This window comes from Ptychodera flava, chromosome 10 (assembly GCF_041260155.1).
Source record: "Ptychodera flava strain L36383 chromosome 10, AS_Pfla_20210202, whole genome shotgun sequence".
Taxonomy (NCBI): Eukaryota; Metazoa; Hemichordata; class Enteropneusta; family Ptychoderidae; genus Ptychodera; species Ptychodera flava.
Genome location: NC_091937.1, coordinates 10,439,586 through 10,449,006, shown reverse-complemented (window position 1 = coordinate 10,449,006; position 9,421 = coordinate 10,439,586).

Sequence of the window (9,421 nt, the reverse complement as noted above, 5' to 3'; positions counted from 1 at the left end):
CATCTTGAATTTGGTGAAGAGTTCAAGCAATGATGATAAAGGCACTGTATGTCAAAAACATTCTTTCCAACTTGGGCAGGCAGGTGGGTAGTCGCAGGACCACTTTAGATAAGTTACAATGTAATTCAAATTTTAATCATTAGGACACAAGGATCCTGAGATAGAAACTCTCAGCCAATCACAGACATTTAATTTTATCCAATCAGAGTTCGGTATGTTTCCGCTCGATTCAGCTTGCTACTTTTCCTGATGTTTTCTCCAACGTTCTTTATCACGAGGAAAGATAGGAACTTGCCATGCCTTAGGTTTAGGATTACTGATGCTTCATTGCATGGCTTGACAAGCCTTGCTACTCTGGTGTTACAAGATATTGTTGAATTCGAATTTTAATAAACCAACTTGTGGTTTTTACATCTAGCCGAGTCATTCGCTTCTAGTTCGACGTCAGTTTACTCGGACCCCAACGGCAAAATTAAGGAATACTCGCTGGAACGTGTAACGTTATTTGGTTTGAAAAGTCTGCAAATATATCGCAGGTAAGACCTACGATGAAGCACAAAACTTGCACAGTTGGAATGTACATAGTTATAAACATTGCAGGAAATAAAATGCAGAATACATTATATGCAGTTATCAACTTTTTTGAACCTTTAAGTGTCTCGCAATGTATTTAGGTTTAATAATGAAAGTAGCAAAAATTATATGAGTAGATCGGTTTGGTCGAGTTTGGAGAATTGCAAAACGTTTTGTATATCGACCTTTTCGTTCCCCGATGAAAGAAAACACATACTTTTTTTCGGTATGACAATTGTCGTTTTATTAAAATAAAAAATAAAAAAATGATTGCTTTTTTCTCAGTGTGAAATACAACTACGTCCACGTAACAAACGTAAATATGAGTTATCAAGGTCATAGGTAACGCAATACATTATCTTAAGGTAGAACACACATTAAAAATGAACGACTTATACTTTTGCTCAAAGTTTACTCAATAAAACTTTCGACCATTCTCTTAACAAATCAAAAACAAGAATCGGGGGTCACCGTGCAAAATTTGGTACTGGAGAGATAAATTACCTGAGATTTCCCAATATTCGAAATTCAAAATCGCCGCCATCCCTACGTTAGCTCTATGGAGAATAATAAAATTTCGATTTTCGAAAAACTAAGACGGTGAAAAGTTTTCTTACGCCAGGAGCTTTAAAATGAGCCTCCACATCTGGTAGATGAGAAAAGAATAGGAAACGTTTCTGATTTCGAATCTCTGTCCCCGAGGCGAATTCTACCTTAATGGCATTCATTCCAATAGGGATAGCTGGCTCTGATGTCATGAGTACAATATATTACCGTTTATTATCGAATAGTGTTAGCTTAAAGGTACACTGTCACCTGTTCCAATTTTGCCACAGTTACCATGGAAAGAGAAAATCTAACCAATCACAGATTTTAAGCGGGTGGCTGCTTTTTAAAAACAGCGCCCTCATATAGGCATTTGAATACCAAGGAACGCCCCTTTGACCATATATGGGCATATTTAGATTACAGGTGACTGTATACCTTTAATAATACATCACGGCAACCATTATAACTGCTACAGCTAAGGAGCTATGTCTTTGTGACGAGTACAATGTATGTATATCATCCAGCACTGATTGCCGACACTAGATGTCCAACACGGTAGTAACTCTCAAATTTCAAATTCAAGCCATGAACTGAAAGTGACATAAAGAGAGTTTTACAAAATCATGCATTGTAAGGGACAATAACTGAGACCTTTGATCATAATTTTCGTCACATTTTTCTGATATTGTCTTATCATACTATTAATCTAGATCTTTCTAGATTTTGTTAGAATACTGAGTGCCAGCCACACACATTGTGAACAATATGCGATGTTATTGTTGATGAAGAATTTTTGCTGGGATTTAGCTTCGCGAGTCGACAATAAAAGTTGCTATTACACACGCACAGGTTTCATCGACAAATTAAACAACATGCATTTAGTCAAAATTTTAGGAGTAGAATAAAACAGTGTATCTTACAGACATACCAAAAGTACAGTCATTGGAAAATTACAGCTATGAGGCCTATAATAACAACAGAAAACTGCAGATGAAAATATTTACTTTTACAGTTTTCCCATGAAGACGTACGAATTTCTTTCCCGTTTAGGCAGTCGTTTTAACGGCGAATGTTAACACGGCTTAGAGACATTGCACGTCAACTACTACGGTCCTACGCAAATATATCCAGTCATTGCTGAATAGGGTCTGCTTGTGGCAAGAAGGGGAAACACAGAGTAGACTAGAGTTTCATTGAAATTGTGCAGCGTTGACCAATGACAGGAAAATATGTAGTTACTGTTTTAAAGAAAATGTAAAATTTGGGATTTGTAATGACATATGTGACAAGTGGGGTCTATGTCATTATTAAAAAAGATCATGACCCGTGCGGGTGTGCGTCCGTGTAATGATATATAAACCTTTGTTTTCGGCTATTATTTTAGAAATCTCTCTTACATGTTGAATAGGTCAACAATAATACCAAGTCTCCATATTCGTTGCGTTCATTGGCCTATTAATAAAAAAACTCATTAAAATATTTACATATGTGTAGACATACTCTCCACGCAAATGTTGTCAATTAAAACATACTGCAATTTGAGTGCCCCTACTCGCTGTCTGATTTATATAATCTCTGACGCTGCCTTCAAAATCAACATTCCAAAGTGTACTATTATTATCTTTATGTAAAGGGGGGATTCGTGGACACCAAACATGTTTAGAATTTTAAAACAACCTGCAAATTGCACAGTCAAATATACCTTATAGGTATGTTCCTGGTAATCATATTTTAAAAATATTGATTATGTGGTAATTACGGGTATTTTCGAAGAGTGCTTTCGTACATCAAATCATTTCATTAATTATTTGGACGTGGAAGTTAAACTTTGGGTTAAATTTAGTTTACGATATGGGGTAATTGGGGCAAAGAGTGCATGGGGAACAAAGTTGAAATTTTCGCTAAGCTTATGTTGAGTCAGTTTTTGTATTTCTTGAGAAATTTAAATTTTCACAGGCTTGAATTTTTCGCGTTATTTTGAATTTTAGAGAATGGTTAATGTGAGTTAGTTTGCATGTATGTAGGACATAATCAGCACACAAGATTACGCCTGATATTTCTTCCTGGTAGGTATTTAAAAGACAGCACATCTCTATCTCAAACAGTAATACTAAATGATCAAATACCACAAAATAAATGTTGAAATCTAAAGACGTTAAAATTATTTCTAAAGGATGTACAGATTGGGCTGTTTTGTCATTCTTCAAGTTAGATCGTCTCTCAAGCATAAAAAATTCCTCAGGCGGCTCTGACATCCTCAGTTATATGTGTATACATGTCGTATATTTACTCTTCGTACAGCGCGCATTTGTATCATGTGATAACATAGCCATAAACATCTAGTGCATTAATGTCACATAGTTACCATGGTGAATGTGCTCTTACTATCAGAGACCCCTGTCATGTCTCATCAACAAGTTTGGAAATCAAAATATCAGCTTATCAGATTTTGTTTTTCAATATAAGGGAGCAATATGTGAAACAGTCTCGAATGTCGTTGTCGAATGTCGTTGGGCTGTATATGTTTTTTTTTATAAATATTCGATATAATAGCGGGTGCACTACGATGCGTCTGGCAGGGCATATGGGTAGTAATTTACAAAATAAACAAATATAGACACTTCAGAGCTAGCGCTTTTTCTTCTTTATTTCATTCACACGAGCTGAGGATTTACAGACAATGAGATGAGTGATTCGATACAAAATACAGCAACACGTTACCCTCTGGATTTTGCTAATGTGCATCCCCTGTATAAAAAACTGCTATTACTGGCGATATGAGTTGGATTCCACCGCATCTCAGACGGTAACTGAATATTCTTAGATTTTGAAATGGAGTTGTTCTCATTTTAAACAATGGAACTGCTTAAATTACCTCCTTATTAGACCATTGCTTCAAAAACAGAATCTCAAATCTCAAATTGGTTGCTTGGTGTATCCCCAGTGTGTGGACTATAGTGTACCATACATATCTAAGGATACGTTTACTCAACGTGAATTTTCAAATTTTCACGATTTTTCGCGTTATTTTGAATTTTAGAGAATGGTTAATGTGAGTTAGTTTGCATGTATGTAGGACATAATCAGCACACAAGATTACGCCTGATATTTCTTCCTGGTAGGTATTTAAAAGACAGCACATCTCTATCTCAAACAGTAATACTAAATGATCAAATACCACAGAATAAATGTTGAAATCTAAAGACGTTAAAATTATTTCTAAAGGATGTACAGATTGGGCTGTTTTGTCATTCTTCAAGTTAGATCGTCTCTCAAGCATTAAAAATTCCTCAGGCGGCTCTGACATCCTCAGTTATATGTGTATACATGTCGTATATTTACTCTTCGTACAGCGCGCATTTGTATCATGTGATAACATAGCCATAAACGTCTAGTGCATTAATGTCACATAGTTACCATGGTGAATGTGCTCTTACTATCAGAGACCCCTGTCATGTCTCATCAACAAGTTTGGAAATCAAAATATCAGCTTATCAGATTTTGTTTTTCAATATAAGGGAGCAATATGTGAAACAGTCTCGAATGTCGTTGTCGAATGTCGTTAGGCTGTATATGTTTTTTTATAAATATTCGATATAATAGCGGGTGCACTACAATGCGTCTGGCAGGGCATATGGGTAGTAATTTACAAAATAAACAAATATAGACACTTCAGAGCTAGCACTTTTTCTTCTTTATTTCATTCACACGAGCTGAGGATTTACAGACAATGAGATGAGTGATTCGATACAAAATACAGCAACACGTTACCCTCTGGATTTTGCTAATGTGCATCACCTGTATAAAAAACTGCTATTACTGGCGATATGAGTTGGATTCCACCGCATCTCAGACGGTAACTGAATATTCTTAGATCTTGAAATGGAGTTGTTCTCATTTTAAACAATGGAACTGCTTAAATTACCTCCTTATTAGACCATTGCTTCAAAAACAGAATCTCAAATCTCAAATTGGTTGCTTGGTGTATCCCCAGTGTGTGGACTATAGTGTACCAAACATATCTAAGGATACGTTTACTCAACGTGAATTTTCAAATCTAGAAATGGTAAACCTCGATGATGCTTGCTATGTAGTTGTAAGATATGCTCACAAAAAAAATTGTTTTCAGAGTTTATTTACGATGAGAAATAAAGAATACGTATTTTTAAAGAAAAGTACGCAAGAAAAAATAAGTAAATGCAATCACTCTAGAGTCCGAAACGTTCAAGTCTTGCAAACTTTAGAATGATACATCTTTAAAAAGTGAAAACATGCACATACCAGCACTAATCAGTGACAGGAAAATGTAATAATTGTTCAGATTGACAAATCGACGAACAGAAGCATTTTCTTTGTGATTGTTGCCTAATTTATGTCTTCTTGAGATTTTCGTATTTTAGAAAATGTGAGCAGTATATTCGCAATTAAGTATGCTTCATCATACTTAGGCCTACATGTATTTATTTTATTATTTCTCAGTAAGATGGATTTGTTTTGAGCCTAAAGGGATAGATGCGGCATAAATCACATAAAACGTTGTGTTTGATATATATTACTTACGCATTAATGTACATCCTCTTGGGCAGGACAATAATGAATAATGGGAATTTTTGTACACCATACTGTAGTCGGTAAAGGCAAATACATTATGCCGCGCAAAGTTATGTTGAATCCATTATTGGCCAGAAAAGAGTACATTATTGCTATCATTTTATAGTCTGACAATGCCGCGGAATGTGAAGAATAATGTACAATCGAATGCATTTTCAGTTATAAGGGGGGGGGGGGGTTACGTCTACTAAATTCACTCTTATTGACAAACCTGTAATATAAAGTATCTAAACCTCAAACGGGAAGTTCACAAGGGTGATTTTAAATATGTGCTACCTTTGTGGTCACTTAACGATTTTTTACAAAACCGATACAAATAGTACAGGAAGTTGCAGTTTAGGGCTTTATCAACGCCATGTAATTTTAATCGAGGGAAAAACGCTCCATGCTTGGAGCTTGCATCCCGTGATTTCGAAGCTTCCGATGGGTACGGCATTTTCCTCTTACACACGCTCAAACCAGGCTGTGCGTGTTTACATTACAGTTGTTTATACTGAGTATCCTTGCATAAACGATGAATCACTTATAATACAATGTCCACTGTCAGATATTGTATTTCTATTTACTACTAACCACAAAATCTACGAAAAGCTTTCCAGACCATTTAACAATGGAGTGGAGTGATATTCTGACTATATTCCTATAACCATATTTTCCTGAAGCTTGTGGTAGATTCTTTGGTTAGTAGTAAACAGCAACACAAAATCTGAAAGTGGACAGTTTATTATATTAAGTGATTCATCGTTTATGCAATGTATGTATGTATGTATAAACAATTGTTAATATATAAATACGCACAGCCTGGTTTGAGCGTGGATGAGTGGACAATGCAATACCCATCGGAAGATGGTCCCTTCCATATTACGTGATGCAAGCTCCAAGCCTGGAGCTTTTTTCCCGATGATTCAAATTACATGGAGTTGATGAAGCCCTAAAATGTAACTTCCTTTACTATTTTACAGGCTTATGTAAAAAAAATCACGAGAGTTAAAAATGGCGAAAATAGCTTTCCTTGGTTATTGACCAATATGCTGGCACATATGTAAAAATCGTCATTAGTGAATTTCTCCTTTAAGTACACATAGGACAAACAACTGCTAGCCCTTTAAATGCAGTCAGTGTTAATATACGTTTTTCCGCTAAACCTCAATGAAATATGTACACGAGCGTCTATTTATTTGTTGTACATATCAAACTCTTAGCTGAACTAAACTAAGTACGTCAAAGTATACAAAACGTCCCCTGAAAATCAATACATTAAGTTCTGATATTTGACTCAATGAAAATAAAAAATATATATATTGTATAACCATACCTACGTATAAGCAATACATCTATGAAATATGCAGCATTGATGTTATACACAATTATAGAGATTAATAAAAAATGTACACATGGTAATACTAAGAATGTCATGCTCATTAAACATTCGACGTATTCCTCAAAATATTGTGCTCGTATACAAATGTGTTCTTTCATATAATATATTTTAAATTAATGCAGTTGAAACAAAATCTGTATAAGTGACAAGATATGTCGCAACGCTCCTCCCAACAACAAAGCCATGTTTATCATCGGAAATTACATTGACGACGTGACTATACTAACTTTTAAAAACTATCTTCTCAAAAACCTTACTGAATAAAGGTAATAGTGAAACAGGCCTGTAATTTTTTATATCCTGCTTGATCCCTTAAAAATTGGTACCAAATTACTACGTTTAAAAACGTTGAAAAATTCCAGATATGAGAGATTTATCAAAATTATATAAGTCAAAGGAAATACCAGTTCCTCTGCACATTGTTTGAGAATAAAACCTGATATGTTATCAAATCCACATGCTTTGTTGACATCAGTAGAAAGTAACAATGTCAATACATCATAACATGCATAAATATTACTGAGGATGTCATTTTTAACTGGAATTATGTCAGGTAAGTGTGGATCATCACATTTGCTAAAACCTGTTATTGACCACAAACCTAGCACATATGTAAAACTCATCAATGGTGAACTTCCCCTTTAAGTACACATGGGACAAAAAACCGCTAGCCCTGAAGTGCAGTCAGTTTTGACATACGTTTTTGTCAAAATACGTTTTTCTGCAAACCTCAATGAAATATGCACATGAGCGTCTATTTATCAAACACTTAACTTAACTAAACTGAGTACGACAATGATACAAAACGTTCCCCTAAATTCAGTACATTAAGTTCTGATATTTGACCTAATGAAAATATAGAAATTATCTATTGTATAACCATACCTACGTATAAACAATACATCTCCGAAATATGCAGCATAGATGATATACACAATTATAGAGATTAATAAAAAACGTACAAATGGTAATACTGAGTATGTCATGCTAATGAAACATTCGACATATCCCTCAAATATTGTGCTCGAAGTCAGTACGTTCACAGCATACATATGTGCCCTTTTCAAATAATATATTTAAAATGCAAATGAGCTGATACGTTATGCTCATCAATATTCCAGGATACCTCAACCCTAACATAAGCAATGTACTCAAGCTTTCCCGGCCGTTGACAAGTGACTGGAGTGATAGTTCTGACTATATTCCTATAACCATATATTCCTGAAGCTTGTGGTAGATTCGATGGTTAGTAGTAATAGCAACACAAAATCTGGCAGTGCACAGTTTATTATATTAAGTGATTCATCGTTTATGCAAGGAAACTCAGTATAATCAATAGTTATATAAATACGCACAGCCTTGTTGAGCGTGGGTAAGTGAACAATGCCATACCCATAGTCCCTTCCATATCACGTGACGCAAGCTCCAAGCCTGTAGCTTTCTTCCGATGATTCAAATTACTGGAGTTGATGAAGCCCTAAAATTCAACTTCCTGTACTAACTTTTATAGGCTTTTGTAAAAAAAACGCGAGTTATAACTGACGAAAATAGCTTTTCCGGGGTATTTGACAACAAAGCGAGCACATATGTAAAAATCGTCATTAGTGAATTTCTCCTTTAAGTACACATAGGACAAACAACTGCTAGCCCTAAAATGCAGTCAGTTTTGATATACATTTTTCTGCAAACCTCAATGAAATATGTACACGAGCGTCTATTTATTTTTTATTCTTATCAAACACTTAGCTTCACTAAACTGAATACGACAAAGTATACAAAACGTCCCCTTAATGCCAGTACATTAAGTTCTGATATTTGACTTGAAAATATAACAATGATATATTGTGAAACCATACCTACATATAAACAATACATCTCCGAAATATGCAGCATTGATGATGTACACAATAATAGAGATTAATAACGAACGTACATATGGTAATACTTCGTATGTAATGCTCATTAAACATTCGACATATTCCTCAAATATTGTGCTCGAAGTCAGTGCGTTCAGTATACATATGTATTCTTTTCAAATAATATATTTAAAATGCAAACGAGCAAATATGTCATATTCATCAATATTCCGGGATACCTCAACCTAGCATAAGTAATGTACTCAAGAGGTTTATCGCATTCGTTGTATTTAATGTTTTATATACAATGTAATCATAAAAAATCTCATTTTTCAAATTAGCTAACAATTAAGGTAGCGGTAAAGGCTATTTTTGCACCAATTCTTTTCTCAGAGTTAATGTCAAGTTTCAAGTGTTAGAATCAAGATATTTAGTTCAAATTGTCAGGATA